The sequence below is a fragment of the Aulostomus chinensis genome, chromosome 4 (assembly GCF_037954235.1).
Source record: "Aulostomus chinensis isolate RoL2024-O1b breed Wild chromosome 4, RoL_Achi_v1.0, whole genome shotgun sequence".
Lineage (NCBI taxonomy): Eukaryota > Metazoa > Chordata > Actinopteri > Syngnathiformes > Aulostomidae > Aulostomus > Aulostomus chinensis.
In genome coordinates, this window is record NC_141323.1 from 32,161,302 (window position 1) to 32,182,598 (window position 21,297).

Genomic DNA, 21,297 nt, shown 5'->3' on the forward strand with positions numbered 1-21,297 from the left:
ACCACCTGACAGACTGGGAAGGCTCATATTTGTGATGGATCCATCAACACATGAAGATCTTGTTTCAATGTTATAACATTACGCTCATCTTAGTAAAACAATGAAGTTACCTGAACTAAATTCTTGAAAAAAATGACTGTCACTGACTTAAATAAATCAAATCTACTTCATAGTTCCTTCTGTTGTCTTAAGTCGGCCATTTTAAGTGTACTTGTAGTTCCAGAGCATTCCAAGTGGAGATGATATGAATCCATTTTGTTCGATGAACTCAGTTCCTCTGCTTTGATGTTGGTGGACTGAGTGCTGACCACTGCACCATTGTGTCCCCTGAAAATGCCACCACGTTGTTGGGATTTTCTGTAAAAGCAAGCACACATGAACATAGCAGCTTCTTCACAGGGCTGGTGGTGCAATGGATAACGCGTCTGACTACGGATCAGAAGATTCTAGGTTCAACTCCTGGCCAGCTCGCTTTAAACTTTATACTGAGAAGATGAAGTGAGAACCACTGCTAAAAGTCACTGAAATCCTCCAAGGTTTCCTCCTTGTCTGCTGTAAACATGAACACATGCATGGATCCTGCTACCTCTCACATGTTAAGCTGGCACTTGACAGTGACAGCAGGAGAACAAAAAATCCCAGAGTGTCATCAACATTTCCTGTAAACTAAATGACAGAAGCTGTTGAATTTCTGTGTCAGAACAAGGAGAAAGGAGCCCCAATGAAAGAGTGGTGTGTGTGTGAATGAGAGGACATTGTTCAGTCCACAGACCTGAGCATCGCTGCTCTGACTACCACGTTACCTCCTGGTTATCAGTGTGAAGTCAATGGTGAGGTAGTCAGTGGTTCCTTGTGTTTTATTCCAGAGGCCTGGTAGTTAAACGCTGAATTAAATAATTTTAATTCTTAACTTGAATTTTCATGCTGTTTTGCTGGAAATGTTTGACAACTTCTTGCATGTTGGTGCCCCATCACACAAAAAAGGTGCAGTTGTACTCTTTTCACCTCTGACCCACAAACATTCCACCAGTGAACGTCCAGAAATTGAAGCATAAACAGTTCAGCAACAACAAATTCTTCAAATCATCCTCTGAACCGAGAGCCACAGGCTCCTCCCAACATATGCAACACTGCCATTGAACTCTGCTTCAGTGTAACGGTGGTCGAAGGGTCAACATTGAACCTGTTGTATGACTTGAAAATTGTATCAGAGATCTGTGAGCAGGGCTAAATATATGAAAGTGTTGTCATTAACAGGTTGTGCATTTCTGTAGGTCCAAACATATCCTGGAGTCCACCAATGCCAGTTGTGACCTTGTGGGCTCCGGCTCCAGCGCTGTCAGTGAAAAATGACTGACAATCCATTGTCTCCTGGTGAGTCCTGCTGTGTTGGTAGGATGCATCAAATCACTGTGGGAACAAGAGACACAGTGACTGAACTGTAGCCCATCCATCCATCCATCCATCCATCCATCCATCCATCCATTCATTCATTCATCCATTCATTTTCTTCCACTTATCCTGTTAAGGGTTGTGGGGTGGGGGGACCTGTCTCCCCAGCTTTCAGCGTGAAGTGGGTTCACCCTGGAGGGGTCGCCAGTCCATTGCAGGGCCAACACATAAAGACAGACAACCATTCACACTCACAGTCACACCTAGAGTCAGTTTAGAGTATCAATCAGCCTCGTCCTCATTCTCATGTCTTTCCCACTGAAAAACTTTCACACCTGAAGTGTGAAGCATCGATAAAAGTTAATTTGACAGCACAACAGAAAATCCTAGTATATCACTGACATATTCTGTAAAAGAAATGATAGAAGCTGTTGAATTTTTAGAATGAGAAAAAATGTCCCCCAATGAAAGAGTGATGATTCTTTATTTTGATTTTGTTCTTCACTCCTACACAAGAGAGGGAAAGTGTCGGCTGGCTAGGAGCAACTGCCTGCTTCAGAATGGGAGGAGCCTCAGGACTTTCCAGTGAGAGCTGCAAACTTCCACCAGCGCCCACTGCCAGCACGTCTTCATGATGGAGCTGAGAAGAACACAACAACACAAGAGCACTGGAGAGGAGCACAACACTTCTTTGCTTCCTTGCCACTCTCATATCTGTCTGTACCATCTGGAGCTGGGGGGAGGAGCTTCACATGTTTTTTCTCTTGTTTTTTTTTCCAAAAGGGAATGACATGACTTACTCTGTATATTAGTATATGAACTACTGAGAATGTTCATCCCCAGTTTTAAGTTAGAATTAAATGTTAAGTAGAAAAATCTTCGCTCTTCAATCCTGTCACTCAGTGTTGTAAACTGTTTCAAACAAATTCTACTGTTCAACAGTTCAAGTGTTTCTAATGAAGCTGAATGTGCTCTCTTATACTTTCCTCAATTGTGTTTCTTTCATGTCCTCCTGAGATCAAAGACAGAATTCTAGGTACTGTCAAAGCCCTGATGACATCATCAGGAATTCTGACTTTGATCTGGAAACTCTTGCTTTAATCTGAATTTGATCTGACTGAAGTTTTAGTTTAGGTTGCATGAGACTGATGCCCCCCCCCCCCCCCCGTGACCCTTAAAGGATAAGAATAGAAAGTGGATGGAGGGATGGACTTAACACTGAAATCAGCTGATCTGATCCACATTCTAATTTTTCCTTTCCCTCTTTAGGAGTCAATGAGAATAGTAGTGTATATAATTATGTATATACAACCTTGGAGTATCTTTCCAAAGCTTTGAGTATTTCATCTTGTTTCTACTTGTAGTTTTAGTGTCTGGATCTTTTCTTTTTATATCCTGCTGTCTGCTCTTTGCTTTTGGAGCTTCCTTCAACAACTACCAAGCCTCCTGGGTACTGTAGGAAACATGGTCAAGTTCTTATTACTTTTGCAGTAACGTCCTGCTCACATTGGTCTGTCTTCATTTTGACTCCTCCCACTGCCACAATGACCAGCCTTTATACACTTGGTGACTGGGGCCCTGGTTGCTGCAGGCCTCAACACCAGCCTGTGGTTGTGAGCAGGGCAGAACAGAACTGACAGTATCTCACATGCAGGACCTGGGTCAGCGCCTGGTGCCAGCTGGGGCACCGCTTTAACCTGGACGCCCTGGAAGATCTTCTCCAGGAACTCGCCTTTTTGGTTCCATCAAGGCCTGTGAGGATGGTGAAGAGTGATCCACCACCAGGCAGCACAGTCAGCAGCAGCCATTTTGTTCCACTAGAATCAAGTATGATAGTGAAAGACTGGTGAGTTCTTGCTAACTAACACTTCCTGTTTTTATTCCTATTCTTCCATGAATGTGCTCATGTTGGTTTGTCCCCAACCACAGTTTCAAAGCCATGATGTCATCTTTCATTAACAATCAGACTTATTTTTTCTCTATTTGGACAAATAAGGTTTCAACTGACACGGCTGGCCAACGTCCTGGAGTTAATTCAGCCTGTAGAACCAGGTGCTGGTTCCTTCTTTTACTAGGCAGGAACAGGCAGCAGATCCAAGATCAGTAGGAAAAGATGTCTGCTTTGATTGGTAGGAGGAAAGAGAGCAGGAGAGCTGGTCAGAGACAAAGACAGATAATGAAGAAGGAGTGCTGTATTCTGCTAGCACATGCTAGTCACAGTCAGAGATAATGAGTCTCAGCAGGTAAAGATTCATCACTGATTTCAGAAGATAATTGGATGTTCACTGGAAGACTATGAATGTTTGTGGGTCAGAGGTGAAAAGAGTACAAGTGCACCTGTTGTGTGTGATGGGGCACCAACATGCAAGAAGTTTTATACATTTTGAGCGAAAAAGCGTGAATCTTCAAGTAAAGAATTAAAATTATTTAAGTAACAATGAGGTCTCTATAATAAAACAAAAGGGACAACTGACTACCTCACCATTTCCACCGCTCTTTAACAGATTCACATTTCAAAACAACCAAGTTTATTTTGTTCCCTTCTTTTAATAGAGGATGGTTTTGATCCATCAACCTCTGGGTTCTGGGCCCAGCACGCTTCCTCTGTAAATCCATATTTTGGATTCTGGCTTGTTCTGCTTTTCATTTTGCGTTTGTATTAAAGTTCTATTGCTGAAAAAAGGTTTTTTTGCCTTTTTAAACACACACACACACACACACTTCCAGTGACTAATCCATATTTTCATCACTTAAACCACCACTGGAGTATTGAAAGAGATTCCACATGTTGGTCAACCAGAGAAGCTTCACCTGGTGACGCTCATCCAACCATGCATGAAGGTCAAGCTGCATTATCTGCTGTGCTCATTAGCAGGGGAATTAGCTGAAATGGTCAGTATCAGTAACAGGGTGACACTTTATCACAGCAGTGGACAAACATCAGCATTCATCACACAGCAGCTCCTCTGATCAACAGAACAAGCTGAAGTATTCTGGAGAATGAGGGCATGGATCCCTCTACCTCTCACATGCTAAGCTAGCCCTCTACCATTGGAGCTAATTCCCCTGCTAATGAGCACTGCAAATAATGCAGCTTGACCTTCAGATTTGAGGGAAGAAAACCTTGAAACATTCATTCATCTTCTTCCACTTATTCCTGTTCAGAGTCTCGGGGGGAGCTGGAGCCTATCCCAGTGTCTACGGGCAAAAGGCAGCGTTCACCCTGGACCAGTCACCAGTCCATCACAGGGCCAACATACAGGGACAAACAACCATTCACACTCACATTCATACCTACAGTCAATTTAGAGAATCCAATCAGCCTTGTCCCCAAATTGCATGTCTTTAGACTGTGGGAGGAAGCCGGAGTACCAGAGAGAACCCACACAGGCACGGGGAGAACTTGCAGACTCTACACAAGAAGATACTGCGCCTGAGCCGGTACTTGAACCCAGAACTTTCTTGCTGTGAGGCCACAGTGCTAACCACTGCACCATCCTGCAGCCCCCTTGAAACATGATGATGTTATTATTTATGTCTTTAATGCACCCAAACCTTTATTTTTCAGGGGTTTTGAGTGGTTCTGGGTCATGAATCAAAATTTGAATTGGACAAAAATTTCATGCAGGGTCACTGGGGCCACACGTTTCATGTTCTCAACAGATTGAAACTGTAGAGTGTGTGACATGTGGTGTGTTTGTCAAGTTCATCAAGGACAGTAAACATGAGAAGGTCTAGATTCACCTCCATCTTTGGAGGTTGTTGAATTTCCTCCTGAGGACCGTCAGGCTGTTTCCTTACTTTGCTGTGACACAACAGCAGACAGCAACAAGGACTGCTGCAGTGCACTTGGTAAAATCACCATCTGTAGACTGGACCAATATGCTGATGTGATCCTTTGATTAGTTTCGGATCAGTCAGAGATCAAAGACTGAAGCAGGAGATCAATGCTCAGAATTCAGAGATCAAAGACTCCTGGAGCGTTGCCCTCTCTTGTCTTTGGGCCTGGATGTTAATGAATGTTTTACACATTTCTTTTGAAGAAAAAACTTGCATGACATTTCAAGGAGTTTTTCCTGCCAATACAGGACAACACCCACTCACAAACCAGTGCTGGACAAGTTCCTTCAAAGCTGTCATGCCTTATTTCTTACTTGTTACTGTCATTTTAAAATAATTGGTTCCATTACGATTGTGTCTGCCAGCGCTTGGTGACTGTACAGGAGGTCTGGGGACCGCAGGGCCACAACAAGCCCATTTCCTCAACTCTCCATTTAGTACAGAGGTCCCCAAGTACGGACCAGTGAGGATAAATGTGATCGTGGAGAAGTCTGTTTGTTCTTCAACTGGTCCAACTTGATGGTGAGATCTGTAACGCCATCTTGTGATAGTGGATTCATTCATCTGCTATTTCAACACATTCAAGTTCATTATCCCTACATGTCAAAATACATTTGGTGTGGAGTTTTACTTTCTGGCCTCAATCATAATGTGTGCATTTATTCTTCATGAACATTTCTCAGCTTTGTAAGTTTATGATATTTTGTCTTCCTCTGTTTTCTATTCCATTGTTGTTGATGATTCTATTACAGGTTTGAGTTCCCTGTTGACTGAAGCAGAAACAGGAACAAAAAGCTGGAGGTGGTCAGAGCTCCAAGTTGGGACGCTGATATTAAAGTAGGAGATGAACACATCCAGGTTAGCCATCACTCTCAGAACCTGCTACTTTACCTCTTCAGAATGTAGCAGCATAGCATAGCTTCCTCTCACCGGTTAGTGGCCCACTTTGATGTCTGGGATATGAGGTTAAAGGTTCTTTACAGCTCTGAATGAAGGGTTTATAAAGTGTTAACAATGCCATGAATAACACAAGCATTCAGTAATCCTTGATAAAAGGAGACTCACCATCAAGTTGGACAAGTCGAAGAACAAAAGGACTTCTCCACGATCACATTTATCCTCACTGGTCCGTACTTGGGGACCTCTGCACTCAATGGAGAGTTGAGGAAATGGGCTTGTTGTGGCCCTGCGGTCCACAGACCTCCTGTACAGTCACCAAGCGCTGGCAGACACTATCGTGATGGAACCAATTATTTTAAAATGACAGTAACAAGTAAGAAATAAGGCATTACAGCTTTGAAGGAACTTGTCCAGCACTGGTTTGTGAGTGGGTGTTGTCCTGTATTGGCAGGAAAAACTCCTTGAAATGTTTTTTCTTCAAAAGAAATGTGTCCTTCTCATGTTGAGCTGTGGACATCAGCTGACTGCTTTTCTTGCCACTGCCTTGCTGGCAGGAAAAGCCTGAGCAGAAATGAAGAGTGAGTTCAAGGCAGTAGATTTCACTCCATAGTTTAGGCCTTCATCCAGCAAGGAACCATAAATGATGATGTCAGCACTCCTCCAGCACTGCGATGCAGCTTAGAGAGGTCGGAGAATCACATGACTTCTCTCACTGGTTATTGATGTTTATCTGTGTCTATATATAATTTATGTCATGTATATATTTGTATATTAATATGTTATTCATGTTACATAAAACATGTTAAACACGGAACGGCGTGGACACAACAAATGAGCTGGTTCAGAGACACGAGGCAAAAAAAGCTGGATGAACTCTTCTTCATTCCAAAAATGACTTCACCCTTGAACACTGACGTCAGGTCATTTTATAGGGTCCTCCATTTTTTCATTTATGTGACGTTGCATATTGGGAAATAATTATAAAAAAATATATATATTTTGATGAAAACTATATTTGATCAGGAAAACTACATTGGGTCAAATAAATCCATCGTTAGTGACAGTGTTACTAATTTTAACTTTAGTGCTCTGGTGCTGATTGCCTCATTAAGATCTTCATGAAGAAATAAACTGAGATTTGTAAAAAAAAAAAATTTTTTACAGAGTTGGCAGTTTGAGCATTGAATCTTTCTTTGTGTTGAGAACAAACCCTCAAAGCCTTCATGTTTCAGTTTGCTTCACAGCTAACAGACAAACACCTCTTAGCCTGGTTCTGGTAGTCCAGGTTTAAACACCAACACAAGGATTTTATGCTGATTTCTTCACATGCAGCTGAAATCTAGACTTCAAGTGTTCATGTGAGGTTACAGCTTCACGCCTATTTAGTTTTCAACAAATATTAAGTCACTTTTATGCATTGAGCTCACTAACGAACTTTAGTCTCAGTAGCTGAATCTGTTAGGGGGAAGGCAGTGTGGACCGGCAGGAGCCTCCTACAAAATGCAATGGAGAGAAGAAGAAATCCTGAGGAGTCGCTATGAGATTGAAGTGTTAAAGACGTGGCTCCTTTAGTGGTGATAGGATTTGAGCTATTGACTCTATTTTTAGTTTATTTCAATGTTATTGCAAACATCAGCTGCTCACTTATCAGCTAGCAAGTAAACAACAGTATTGTTCAGTGTGCTAGCTGAAGTAGACCGAGCGGTCAGTTGAGTCTTTATTTCCATGTGTGCTCATGGTAGCAGGGGTTTAGATTTCTAAATGTAACCCTTTTACCACCGGCTCCAATATTAAAACCCACCTTAGGCTTACAGGGAACACTTTAACTCATTTCAAATATCTTGTATGGTAAAAGTCCCATCTGGAATAATTAATATCAATCTAGGGCAATGTATGATTCTCACTCTTAAATATTCAACTGGAGGCTATGGGGAGTACACTTGACCTTTAAACTCTGCTGTAAAGCTTCAGTAACAACACACAAATTCAATGAAACAACATAAGATTTCAGTTTAGAAAATGTATTAAAGGCTTGCAGAAAAACACATTCAAATCTTGAATAAACAAGACTATAGAAAATAATAAAGAAGAACCCCGGGGTATATTGTTTTTGTCTCTTTCAACTGTCTAATTTTATTTCGAGTGCAGTCTGTTTACTTTCGTTGGCGCGCTTTAGTTGGAGCTCATGATGGAAACCTTTACCAGATCCCCCCGTGTGTCGGTGACGTCAACAATACCGGACCGCAGCCGATGAATCCCTCGCTCGTTGTGGCAGCAACCGTCCCGCTCACAGCAGCCCGCAGCAACAGACCTCCGTGACTCGGCAGCAGCGGCACATCCTCCGGCTCCGTCGGCAACCACGACCCGTCCTCCGACTCCATCGGCAGCAGTGACGCGTCCTCCATTAACGACTCTCTCCCGAGGCGACTATCCGAAGCTCCTGTCCCGTCCGTGCAGCGGCGTCTCCCTTCAGCGTGGACAGCGTTAGCCTAGCTCCCGCTAGCTTCTGTAACTGGACTTGCCTGGTGCTCAAAACACAATCGGTGGCGGAGAATCCGACTCACGCACTCCGATCACGTCGGTCAATTACAGTTCACAGTCCGTTACCGATAAAAACTCCTCTCCGACGACACACAGTCTCGAAACTCCGATAACGTTACGCAATTCACACGATTCCTCGCGCGCGTTTCTCCCGGAAGTGTAAACACTAAAGGTCATGAACTCACGCACATAACCTAACTTAATAGAATTAATTTAACATTTTTTAAAGACAGTCACACCCCATGAAATGATGTTTTTTTTGAAAGTTACTAATTTTAAACAAATTTTATACATTTTAATATCTTCATAACAAATACTTATTTATGTAAATTTTAGCTTAACCATGAACTGGCATTTTGTTCTTAACTTATTCGTATGAAAATCATGAAATAAATACCACTGATTTATCAGAGTATTACATAAACCTAGGATTAAATTAAAGCTGCAGTCAGCGTTGTTTGGGCCTGAGCCTCCTCCCGCCCACCGGGGCCGAGTAGCAGGGGTCGTCCTGAATCCAGTGATGAATTTTATGAAAGTTGTGGGACTTGTACATTTACAGCAATTGCTTGCAGTGTACTACAAGATTTCAACAGTATCACCCTGTTTATAAAAATACAGTACTTTGCCGTTAATTCTAATAGGAATGTTAAATTACACCCCATGACTGTTTAACAGAACTATGCTGTAATGCTAAAATACAGTACTTCACTGTAAATAAATTAAGAGTATCATGCAGTATCTTTGCCTTATGGACGGAAGGAGAATCTCCTGAGCTGCACATGTGAGGCCAGAGCCTTGGTTTTCGTCATCCATCTCAATCACAGTCATTTGGTGAGTAGCGATTGCATTTATTGTAGACACTGGCGCAAAGTCTGTAGGCCAGTGGAGGCTAAGTGAAGTTTCCAGTTTGTGTGGCGACACACGAGTGGGGGGAGCACTTATTAAAATATAATAGTGACCAAAGCCGGACAACGGCACCTTGGGAATTTTGCCCAAGGAAATAGTTAACGTACCGACCAAAAGGCACTCACAGGTTCATTTACTAATTGGCAGGAGACGTGGTTCCATGACAAAAATATTTTATTGTAAACAGGCCAACAGATTAAAAAGAGAACAAGAATGAATCTAAACAAGTCTGGAGCTTACCAGTGGGGGTGAGGGATCCCAAGGCAGAAGACACCCTGATCAATTGGGACATCACATTTAAAAAACACATGATTAAAGCAAAACAGGGGTGCACAGCACACAAGAGGCAAAGCGCCGCCAGGACCGTGAGCTTCCAGTACCTGAAACGAAATGACAAGAATTAATTTAACTCCAAAACTAAAAAAAACCAAACTCAAACCACAATTTACAAATTAATTTGAGAAACAAGATTTAATTATTAAACACAAATTAGCAAGGAAAAATAATACAATCCAAAATAACCAGAAACGAGTTCATTTCTCCATTGCTAGACCAGGGAGCTAACGGATAGCCGTCCAGCAGCTTGCTGCACCCTGAAGCCCAAGCGGAGGAATGGGAAACAATGCAGATCCAAACCTTCAGAGCACCATGAAGTACAGTTTAGTGGCGCCACACGGTGGACATCAGGATCTGGCAGACTCTGGTTAAACAAGGTGACTTACTGAAACAACCTCCAGTTCAACACACAGCGGATTCCACTTCGTTAACACAGAAGCAGAGCACTCCAGTGAACACAGTAAACAGTGAACAAACAAGCAAAACGTGTAGATGGCCAGTAGGTCGCAGAACAGGCTAGTAGCAGAGCAGGCTAATAGAGAGGGAGCCTGTAACAAAGCAGGGTAGTCTGTAGCAAGACAGTAGCCAGAGCAAAGCAGGGTAGTCTGTAGCAAAACAGCAGCCAGAGCAAAGCAGGGTAGTCTGTAGCAAAACAGCAGCCAGAGCAAAGCAGGGTTGTCTGTAGCAAAACAGCAGCCAGAGCAAAGCAGGGTAGTCTGTAGCAAAACAGCAGCCAGAGCAAAGCAGGATAGTCTTTAACAAAACAGCCAGAGCAAAGCAGGATAGTCTGCAGCAAAAAAGCCAGAGCAAAGCAGGGTAGTCTGTAGCAAAACAGCCAGAGCAAAGCAGGGTAGTCTGTAGCAAAACAGCCAGAGCAAAGCAGGGTAGTCTGTAGCAAAACAGCAGCCAGAGCAAAGCAGGGTAGTCTGTAGCAAAACAGCAGCCAGAGCAAAGCAGGGTAGTCTGTAGCAAAACAGCAGCCAGAGCAAAGCAGGGTAGTCTGTAGCAAAACAGCAGCCAGAGCAAAGCAGGGTAGTCTGTAGCAAAACAGCAGCCAGAGCAAAGCAGGATAGTCTTTAACAAAACAGCCAGAGCAAAGCAGGATAGTCTGCAGCAAAACAGCCAGAGCAAAGCAGGGTAGTCTGTAGGAAAACAGCCAGAGCAAAGCAGGGTAGTCTGTAGCAAAACAGCCAGAGCAAAGCAGGGTAGTCTGTAGCAAAACAGCCAGAGCAAAGCAGGGTAGTCTGTAGCAAAACAGCCAGAGCAAAGCAGGGTAGTCTGTAGCAAAACAGCCAGAGCAAAGCAGGGTAGTCTGTAGCAAAACAGCAGCCAGAGCAAAGCAGGGTAGTCTGTAGCAAACAGCAGCCAGAGCAAAGCAGGGTAGTCTGTAGCAAAACAGCAGCCACAGCAAAGCAGGAGCATCTAGCAAAGCAGGATAGTCTGGCAAGACAGCGCCCGGTAGCAAAGCAGCAGCTAGTTCTTCCTCAGTGTCACGGCTCACCAGCTGTGCCAATCAGGTGTAGATCGCACGCATGCAGAGCAAAGGGTTTCACAGCTAGTATGCTGTGGCAAACAGCCTCTGCACGTCAGATCGGGGGGGGGGGGGTGTTTCCCCACTCGCGGCGATTAAGGGACCGTGTCCCAAAAGCCGGACGCCTACAATTAAACACGTGAATATGAAAAACGTGCATGATCAGCATGCAACACGAGCTACAGGGAGCTACTGCTACATACCAACACAGACGTTGGCGAGAAGGCAGACGTGAGGCGATCAGAGGCGGAAGCGAGGTGACCAGGAAGTGGGAGGACCCCGGACCCCAAGAGCAAGAGATTGACCTGGTAGATGCTGCCCCTATTTATAGAGCAGCGCCACACACTGGTTGGCTAATGATGGGACAAGCCAAGTCAGGCATCACCAACCAGTCTCACTGCTAGGATGGGACCTCTCATCCTGCCACATTTGCATTGATAATTACACTCGGTGCACATCATGCTAGCCAGATTTAGCAGCTTGCCAAAATGTTGAAAATGCTTGCAAATTAATCCAAAAAACAGAGAGTTGACTTTACTTTTTACATCTCGAGCCTCCACAAATTAATGTGTGCGACATCTGTATTTTGCCTGTGAATTCATGAAGCTTTCTGATAGTCTGAACCATTTTACAGTACACACAATATACGTGTCACACAACAGTTAAGTCGGTTCATATTAAGATGAGTGCACACTGACTGTGTTTACATGCAATTACGTTCCTCCATCTTGTGCTAGGCTACTGCTCTGGCATGAGTCTGTCTGATGGCATGATTACAGTGTACTTAAGGCCATAGATCAGAAGCTGTGGTTGTATTTGTTTAAAAAAGAGTGGTTTTAGCATCGTTCAAGTGCCTGCTCATTTGTGTTGATTTTTCTTTGTCTCTGATATTGCCTACAGATGCAGGAGCCTATTTTCCAGCTGCCCTGATCCTAGTAAGTACTTGCCTGTCCATCACATTTCACAGTTAATCAGTTATTTTTTCAGACCTCAAACATTGAAATAGACAACTATGTTATCTGGTCAAAGAAGCTGTTTTTTTTTTTCTCTTCTTCTTCTCTTCTCTTTTCTCCCTGTTTTCTTGGATCTCCAACACTACATCTACATGTATGTATTTGATGGCTTATAATGTCTCATTCATCTGAGTGAGTTCCAACACTCCTTTTTTAGGCGCTTCATTGGAATAAATCCTGAGAGTGTCTGCATGTTTTCCCTGTGCTGGTTCTCTCCAGGTACTCCAGCTTCCTTCCACAGTCCAAAGACATGCAAATGGAAATGCAACTCTAAATTGACCGTAGGTATGGCTGTGAGTGTGAATGGTTGTCTGTCAATATTTGTTGGCTGCGGTGGACTGCGATGGACCACTGACCTGTCCAAGGTAATGTCCCCTCTGGGATAGGCTCCAGCCCCACCCTGTGACCCTTAACAGGATAAGCGGAAAAATGGATGGATGGATTGACGGATGGATGGATGGATGGATGGGTGGGTGATCACTCACAGGACTGTGAGTCTCTCACTCTGACCACTTCATTCTATGGGACTTACACTGACGTAACCTGATTAGCTCAGTCAGTCGAGCATGAGACTCTTAGTCTCAGGGTTGTTGGTTCAAGCCCCATGTTGGGTGTTGATGTTAAACACCACTGCTTGTTCTCTCAGTTTTGAAAGCTTTGTTTGTAAATTGTCAGAAAAATCAGTGAATAAACAATACAAACTTAGGCTTTGTCAGAAATTCCATGCTTCCAAACTAACCAATATGAAAAAAACAAAAGGTGAGACTTTTTCATGCATTCGAAAAATTTGTATGCGCTTCATTGTATCCGCTTTCTATACTTCCATGCATCCCAGCTTATTTCTGTTAAGGGTTGCAGGGGGAGGCTGGAGCCTTTCCCAGTGGCTTTCAGGTGAGAGGCAGGTTTCACCCTGGACAGGTAGCCAGTCCATTGCAGACAGAATACCCACGCAGGCACGGAGAGAACATGCACACACCACACAGAAAGAACCTGTGCTCGAGCCAGGACTTGAACTTGCTTTGAGGCGACACTGTTAACCACGATACCACCGTGCCACCCATTGACTGTAACACATTGTAAACAATATACACTCTTGTTATCATACAACACGTAGCCCTGTACAAAAATCTAATAAATTACATCGCATAAAAAGCATAAAAAGATGTGTTAAAAAGTTCAAAAATAAATAGAGTTCATGATCTTTAAAATTGGTTATAATGTGAGCAGGTTAAAAGCATAAATATAATATGTAACATTTAAAAAGTAAAACTATTTACAGTTAAAAAATAAATTCATATAAAGGTCTTTAAGTTCTCTGAGTCTGTAAAAGATCAGTGATCTGAGAATAAGGAGAGGGGAAGAAGCCGTGTTTATATGTAACCTCAATTGTTACCTGTCAATCATTTCATTCCTGTTTGATCTTTGGGTGTATTAAGACCGCAAAAGCCAATCAGAGGAAAGTTACTGTGTAAGGGGTGGGACTAGTGGCGCAGGTTTGTGAGGTGAGTAGTTAGCGCGCATGGGGAGAGAAACAGAGGCAATGATCAGAGAGTTAAGAGGGGAGGCATCATTTGTGTGGAGAGCATTTAAGTTTATTTTGGAGGTCGACGACTGGTGGTCCTGATGTAAACTTCTGTGTGACCTTCGAGAGGTGAATATTTATGCCTGTATTTGCGCTTTATCTAACTGTTATGGTGAAAAGAGACTGGATGTGTACATGGTTAGCGACGTGCTAGCTAGGGATAGCATTCCGTGCTAATGTGCCTGCAGATCGTAGCTTTAGCGTTGTAATATTTTTGGAGCGAAAGTAAAGGTAATGCGAATTCGACACGAGATAATGTTTGATAATTGTGACTAAATTAAGATAATATGCTTGAAGGAGACGGACATTGGAGAGAGAGAGACGGGTTTCCATCCGATGGCTCTGCTGTTCTGCTGTGCCCTGTCCTGCTGTGTTTTCTTCTTCGTGACTTTCGCTGTCCCGCCATTGCATGTGAGTGTTTGGATTGTGACTTCCACCGCCATTGCCATTACCATTCAGACTCTCATCCTCCATTCCCGTTCTCCCCCTTCTAATAAAACCCTGGATTTGTGAGGACTAACATACACATGCACTTGCTTTTATTGTGTGCTCAGCTGCGAGTGAAGCGGCCATTACAGTTGTGAAGCCCCGACCGCACACGAGCTTCAATAAACAGGCCTGAAACAGGTAAAAATTAAATTTGAGGTGTTTCATATGAATGTGTGTGTGCCCACAGGTAAAATATTGAGTTTTAGTTGTTGTAAATTAAGGAATACCGTTTTAAAAGGTAACTTAAGGATTCTGAAAGGGATTAAATATGATGTATATTTTAAAAAAACAAAAGGGTTATCTTTTGTAGAGGAAACTTTTTTTCCTTACAATTGAGGTGTAAAGGATGACTTGAGGGTATTTTATGTTAAACTATCGAACTAAAAAAGATTTTTATTTTCAGTGAAACGAAAGTTCAGAACCAAGAAAAACACTGTTTGTTTTGTTTTGAAAATCCTCTTACTCATTGTTAATAATTTTGTTCATTGTATTTTTATAATACAAGACTATATTCAATTTTTATTTCATCCATCTCTGTGAACAAGTACCTGTGAAGGATTAATTTGCAATTCTTTTAACTTCAGCTTGAGGAAAGGGCAGCTTTGAGTCTTTGGGGACCAGCATGAGCGAGCTTCCCTCAGGCACTTCTTCTTGAAGCGCCTTTCCGCAGCTTTGAAATTGAATGTCATGCAGCGTGTAATTTGAAGTAGACAGATGGCAGATGCAGTACTTTTCTCTAGATGACATCAACATTCTTTTCTTTTATTGACAGGACACCTATTTGGCGTGTGAAAAGACCGTGAGGCTGTTGCGCTTCACTTTTTTTCTGAGGTTGTAAAGTGAGTGAAATGGATATAGAGACCATGTGTGTAAGAGTCAAGGGCTTACGGCCATACCACTCTGAACACGCCCGATCTCGTCTGATCTCGGAAGCTAAGCAGGGTCGGGCCTGGTTAGTACTTGGATGGGAGACCGCCTGGGAATACCAGGTGCTGTAAGCTTTTTTTTTTCATTGTGAGGAAAGGGCAGCTTTGAGTCTTTGGGGACCAGCATGAGCGAGCTTCCCTCACACACCTTTTCTTGAAGCGCCCTCCGCAGCTTTGGAATGGAATGTCATGCAGCGTGTAATTTGAAGAAGACAGATGGCAGATGCAGTACTTTTCTCAAGATGACATCAACATTCTTTTCGTTGTATTGACAGGACACCTATTTGACGTGTGAAAAGACCCTGAGGCTGTTGCGCATCACTTTTTTTCTGAGGTTGTAAAGTGAGTGAAATGGATATAGAGCCCATGTGTGTCAGAGTCAGGGGCTTACGGCCATACCATTCTGAACTCGTCTGATCGCGGAAGCTAAGCAGGGTCGGGCCTGGTTAGTACTTGGATGGGAGATCGCCTGGGAATACCAGGTGCTGTAAACTTTTTTGTTTCATTGTGAGGAAAGGGCCGCTTTGAGTGTTTGGGGACCAGCATGAGCGAGCTTCCCTCACACACCTTTTCTTGAAGCGCCCTCCACAGCTTTGGAATGGAATGTCATGCAGTGGTTAATTTGAAGTAGACAGATGGCAGATGCAATACTTTTCTCTAGATGACATTAACATTCTTTTCTTTTATTGACAGGAAACCTATTTGGCGTGTGAAAAGACCCTGAGGCTGTTGTGCTTCACTTTTTTTCTGAGGTTGTAAAGTGAGTGAAATGGATATAGAGCCCATGTGTGTAAGAGTCAAGGGCTTACGGCCATACCACTCTGAACACGCCCGATCTCGTCTAATCTCGGAAGCTGAGCAGGGTCGGTCCTGCTTAGTACTTGGATGGGAGACCGCCTGGGAATACCAGGTGCTGTAAGCTTTTTTGTTTCTTTGTGAGGAAAGGGCAGCTTTGAGTCTTTGGGGACCAGCATGAGCGAGCTTCCCTCACACACCTTTTCTTGACGCGCCTTTCTGAAGCTTTGAAATTGAATGTCATGCAGCGTGTAATTTGAAGTAGACAGATAGCAGATACAGTACTTTTCTCTCGATGACATCAACATTCTTTTCTTTGTATTGACAGGACACCTATTTGGCGTGTGAAAAGACCCTGAGGCTGTTGCGCATCACTTTTTTTCTGAGGTTGTAAGGTTTGTGAAATGGATATAGAGCCCATGTGTGTCAGAGTCAAGAGCTTACGGCCTTACCACTCTGAACACGCCCGATCTCGTCTGATCTCGGAAGCTAAGCAGGGTTGGACCTGGTTAGTGCTTGGATGGGAGACCGCCTGGGAATACCAAGTGCTGTAAGCTTTTTTGTTTCTTTGTGAGGAAAGGGCAGCTTTGAGTCTTTGGGGACCAGCATGACCTAGCTTCCTTCACACACCTTTTCTTGAAGCGCCTTTCTGCAGCTTTGAAATTGAATGTCATGCAGCGTGTAATTTGAAGTCGACAGATGGCAGATGCAGTACTTTTCTCTAGATGACATCAACATTCTTTTCTTTGTATTGACAGGACACCTATTTGGCGTGTGAAAAGACCCTGAGGCTGTTGCGCATCACTTTTTTTCTGAGATTGTAAGGTTTGTGAAATGGATATAGAGCCCATGTGTGTCAGAGTCCAGGGCTTACGGCCATACCACTCTGAACACGCCCAATCTCGTCTGATCTCGGAAGCTAAGCAGGGTCGGGCCTTGTTAGTACTTTGATCGGAGACCGCATGGGAATACCAGGTGCTGTAAGCTTTTTTTTTTCTTTGTGAAGAAAGGGCAGCTTTGAGTCTTTGGGGACCAGCATGAGCGAGCTTCCCTCACACACCTTTTCTTGAAGCGCCTTTCCGCAGCTTTGAAATTGAATGTCATGCAGCGTGTAATTTGAAGTAGACAGATGGCAGATGCAGTACTTTTCTCTAGATGACATCAACATTCTTTTCTTTTATTGACAGGACACCTATTTGGCGTGTGAAAAGACCGTGAGGCAGTTGCACATCACCTTTTTTCTGAGGTTGTGAAGTGAGTGAAATGGATATAGAGCCCATGTGTTTAAGAGGCAAGGGCTTACGGCCATACCACTCTGAACACGCCTGATCTCGTCTGATCTCGGAAGCTAAGCAGGGTCGGGCCTGGTTAGTACCTGGATGGGAGACCGCCTGGAAATACCAGGTGCTGTAAGCTTTTTTGTTTCATTGTGAGGAAAGGGCAGCTTTGAGTCTTTGGGGACCAGCATGAGCGAGCTTCCCTCACACACCTTTTCTTGAAGCGCCTTTCTGCAGCTTTGAAATGGAATGTCATGCAGCGTGTAATTTGAAGTAGACAGATGGCAGATGCAGTACTTTTCTCTAGATGACATCAACATTCTTTTCTTTGTATTGACAGGACACCTATTTGGTGTTTGAAAAGACCGTGAGGCTGTTGCACGTCACTTTTTTTCTGAGGTTGTAAAGTGAGTGAAATGGATAATAGAGCCCATGTGTGTCAGAATCAAGGGCTTACGGCCATACCACTCTGAACATGCCCGATCTCGTCTGATCTCGGAAGCCAAGCAGGGTCGGGCCTGGTTAGTACTTGGATGGGAGACTGCCTGGGAATACCAGGTGCTGTAAGCTTTTTTGTTTTGGCAGATGCAGTACTTTTCTCTCGATGACATCAACATTCTTTTCGTTGTATTGACAGGACACCTATTTGGCTTGCTGATGGAGAATTGTTGGGTGTAGATTCATTGAAGGAGTTTGGTACTGGACCTGCTCTACCTGTAAAGTGTCATGAGATAAGTTTTGTTTTGATTTGGTGCAATATAAATAAAATTAATTTGACCAGTGTTATTTGTGGTGTTTTGTTAATTGCATGCCACATGAAATTATTATTAGTCACTTTTATCTCACATTTGACCTGCAGCTACAGTCTCGCAGTGGCAAGACAAGGACACTTCTACTTCTGATGATACCAGTTTGTTCAACACTGAACTTCATCCAGTACCATGTTGTCAAACACTGGAACACCAGCACAGCGCCTGAACAGGGACTTGAACCCTGGACCCTCAGATTAAAAGTCTGATGCTCTACCGTCTGAGCTACTCAGGCTCTTTCTATAGCATTTAGACAGGAAAAGAAATGCCTGTGAAGGTCAAACTGCTGCTTTCTTGACTTGTTCAATACTCCATGTGAAAGTCCACCATGCTTTTGATTGGCTCTGATTCTCTGTGGCAAAATCCAACAAGAGGCTCCAAAAATGTCTTGAATGTCATAAGAATGCACAGGACAAGATGTTAGTTTCCTTCATGTCTGCAGTTCCTCCACTGGAAAGTAAAGTCAATGCTGTTCCTCTGCTGAAACCTGGGATCGAACGAGGAACCTTTAGATCTTCACTCTAACGCTCTCCCAACTGAGCTGTTTCAGCTCTGAGTGAAGGCCCTGCCTCTCTCATTTTATAATCTCTTCCACTCTCACTAGAACTTCGAGAGGATTTGAGCTTCTGAAGTCATGACACATTGAACAGTTCACACTTTCACATGAAAACATCAATAACAGGACAATATCAAAACTATTATTGCTGCTGTTGCTGTTGTTGGTTGTGTGTCTGTCTTCCATCCCCCTGTCCCTCTGTCTTTCTCTCTGCTTGTCTTTCACCCTCATCTTGTTCCCATCTTTTTGTCATTCTCTCCCTCCTTTCTCTCTGTCTTTTGTCTTTTCTTCTCTATATTTGTCTTCTGCTGCTCCAGGATCAGCTTCTATCACTCAGTGGTCCAGAACCATTCTGAAGCCTGATCATGAATGTGAGCCCAGCTCTTGGAACAGGCCTGCTGCCACCACAACTAAGATCCTGCAGGTCACTAGAAACTCCAATGTCCAGCTGACAAGTGGACTTTCCTCTGATCTGTGGTGGTGTTGAGTTTAGCAAACATCTCCAACAAGAAGATGAAGGAGGCCATCAACTCCTCCAAGCTCAACATCTATACTGGCTTTACTGGGAGATCAGGAGGTCAAAGCAGATCTTCACCCTCCACCTCAGATGGTTTCTACTCACAGAGATGAGGGACCAGTTCAAACCAGCTACCTGGAGCTCCCTTAAGCCATTGTCCCCATCAGCTAACATCTGGATCTGGACCTGCACCGGTGCTGACTTGTGTCTTGAGTCCCCAGAGTTTGTTGAACCAGAGAAGCTTCAACTGGTGACGGTTGTACAACCAAGCGTGAAGGTGAGCCTGCATTGTCTGATCTGGAGCTAACAGGGGAATTAGCAAGTGCTCTGACTGTTCTAGAGTTGCTGCTGAGTTGAATTTGAATTTATTTGTTGAAATGTTCCAGTTTCTATGAGGTCAGGGAAGATTGGTGTGGATCTAAAGGTCCCTGGTTGGATCCCAGGACATTGTTTTGGCTCATTTGAACATTTTCAAACCCTCGTTGCTCAGATTTTACATGAATTTGATCATGACTTTTGGACAAATGTTTTGTTTATTAATTAAATAATCACTTCAGTTTTGAATTTAGTGAGTCACCCAGACAGTCAGTAGGGACACACACACACGCACACACACACACACACACACACACACACACACACACACACACACACAAACACAGCCTGTCTTTGGTAAAAAATGGTCTTTCACGTTCACGTTGGAAGATTTCTCTGACTCCATTGTGAATAAAGAGATTCTTCATCTTACACCTGAGTCTTGATCCACTGATTCCTCTGATCCACCTCTTTCTGCTCCAGCAAGGCTGACATGGATCAGGTGGGTCCATGTCATCCAATCAGTAGGTTTCTCTTCTCAATTAATTTTCTTCATCCCAGTTTAGATTGATTCTTCTCAGCCTCATGAAGGAGCATCTGATCAGGTGTTTGACTGCTTGTTGGTTGTAATTCCATAGATTTTAATCTCAGATGTTATAGAATTAATAAGAACATCTTAAAGACCTTTGTCCAACACTTGAAACTCACCTGTCTGTCGAGGCCCAACTGGCCTTTTGTAGTGAGGTGGTGGATGCATGTGTATGAAATGAGGCTCGTGTTGCTGTGAGGAGCCACTAGAGGGAGACACCTGTCTTTCCTCCCAGCTTACAATGAGGCTTCACAGCTGCATTTGAAGCTGTCCTTTATGAGTCACAACTGTCTTGAGCTCAGGAGCCAAACTCACCGAAAAAATATGCAAGTGGCTCTGGACAAAAGCGTCTGCTCAATGAAATTGTAGGATTGTAGAATTCTATAAATGTAGAATATAATTGTAGAAATGCTCTCTATCACCACCCCCAACGTCTGTGCCAGGGTCTCTGGCCAGTGGTCAATGGCTCCTATCACCTGCCCAGGATGGATCAAGCTTGCTTGTCTTTGTAATTCTGCACTTATTAGAGACCTGGAAACAAAGGAATGCTGAAAAAGAGAAAATAGGACCTCACACAAATGGGCTTGTGACACAATTTTAAAGAATTGTGTAAATGTGAATCTTTTACAAATGTGTGTGTGAATGTGGTTTTTGTGTCCGAGTGGTGAAGGCGATGGACTAGAAATCCATTGGGGTCTCCCTGCTCAGGTTGGAGTCCTGCCAACAACGTTAAAGTGTTGATGTTCTGGAGGAGACAACATCTGATCTTTTTAGATCCACGAGTCAAAGGTTTTCTTTAAAGTGCTGCAGCAGCTGAGGATGAGGGAGAGACAGAATTACAAACCATCTTCCTGAGGACATTTTGAAAAATGATGACATTTTTCCACAGTTATTATTGACTTGGAACACTGCAAAAATATCCCTTCTCCAAAAACCCTCCTCTTCAACTTTGTACCCAAGTTGTCTCCTCATCAGGCACCACA

General features: G+C 43.5%; 5 non-coding genes and 4 pseudogenes across 5 annotated transcripts; 8 read left to right on the forward strand and 1 right to left on the reverse strand.

Moving 5' to 3' along the window:
• The first annotated feature begins 398 nt into the window (after positions 1 to 398).
• On the forward strand, positions 399 to 471 carry trnar-acg (transfer RNA arginine (anticodon ACG)). The gene has a single exon. It is a non-coding gene; the product is annotated as a tRNA-Arg (tRNA).
• A 14,941-nt stretch (positions 472 to 15,412) lies between these two features.
• On the forward strand, positions 15,413 to 15,531 carry LOC147267125 (5S ribosomal RNA). Its single transcript, XR_015114727.1, has one exon. It is a non-coding gene; the product is annotated as a 5S ribosomal RNA (ribosomal RNA).
• A 310-nt stretch (positions 15,532 to 15,841) lies between these two features.
• Positions 15,842 to 15,950, forward strand: LOC147267126 (5S ribosomal RNA; annotated as a pseudogene).
• A 309-nt stretch (positions 15,951 to 16,259) lies between these two features.
• LOC147267127 (5S ribosomal RNA) lies at positions 16,260 to 16,378 on the forward strand (annotated as a pseudogene).
• A 311-nt stretch (positions 16,379 to 16,689) lies between these two features.
• Positions 16,690 to 16,808, forward strand: LOC147267128 (5S ribosomal RNA; annotated as a pseudogene).
• Positions 16,809 to 17,119: 311 nt separating this feature from the next.
• On the forward strand, positions 17,120 to 17,238 carry LOC147267129 (5S ribosomal RNA; annotated as a pseudogene).
• Positions 17,239 to 17,548: 310 nt separating this feature from the next.
• Positions 17,549 to 17,667, forward strand: LOC147267130 (5S ribosomal RNA). Its single transcript, XR_015113550.1, has one exon. It is a non-coding gene; the product is annotated as a 5S ribosomal RNA (ribosomal RNA).
• Positions 17,668 to 17,979: 312 nt separating this feature from the next.
• LOC147267131 (5S ribosomal RNA) lies at positions 17,980 to 18,098 on the forward strand. The gene has a single exon (XR_015113580.1). It is a non-coding gene; the product is annotated as a 5S ribosomal RNA (ribosomal RNA).
• Positions 18,099 to 18,499: 401 nt separating this feature from the next.
• Positions 18,500 to 18,572, reverse strand: trnak-uuu (transfer RNA lysine (anticodon UUU)). The gene has a single exon. It is a non-coding gene; the product is annotated as a tRNA-Lys (tRNA).
• Positions 18,573 to 21,297: the final 2,725 nt, after the last annotated feature.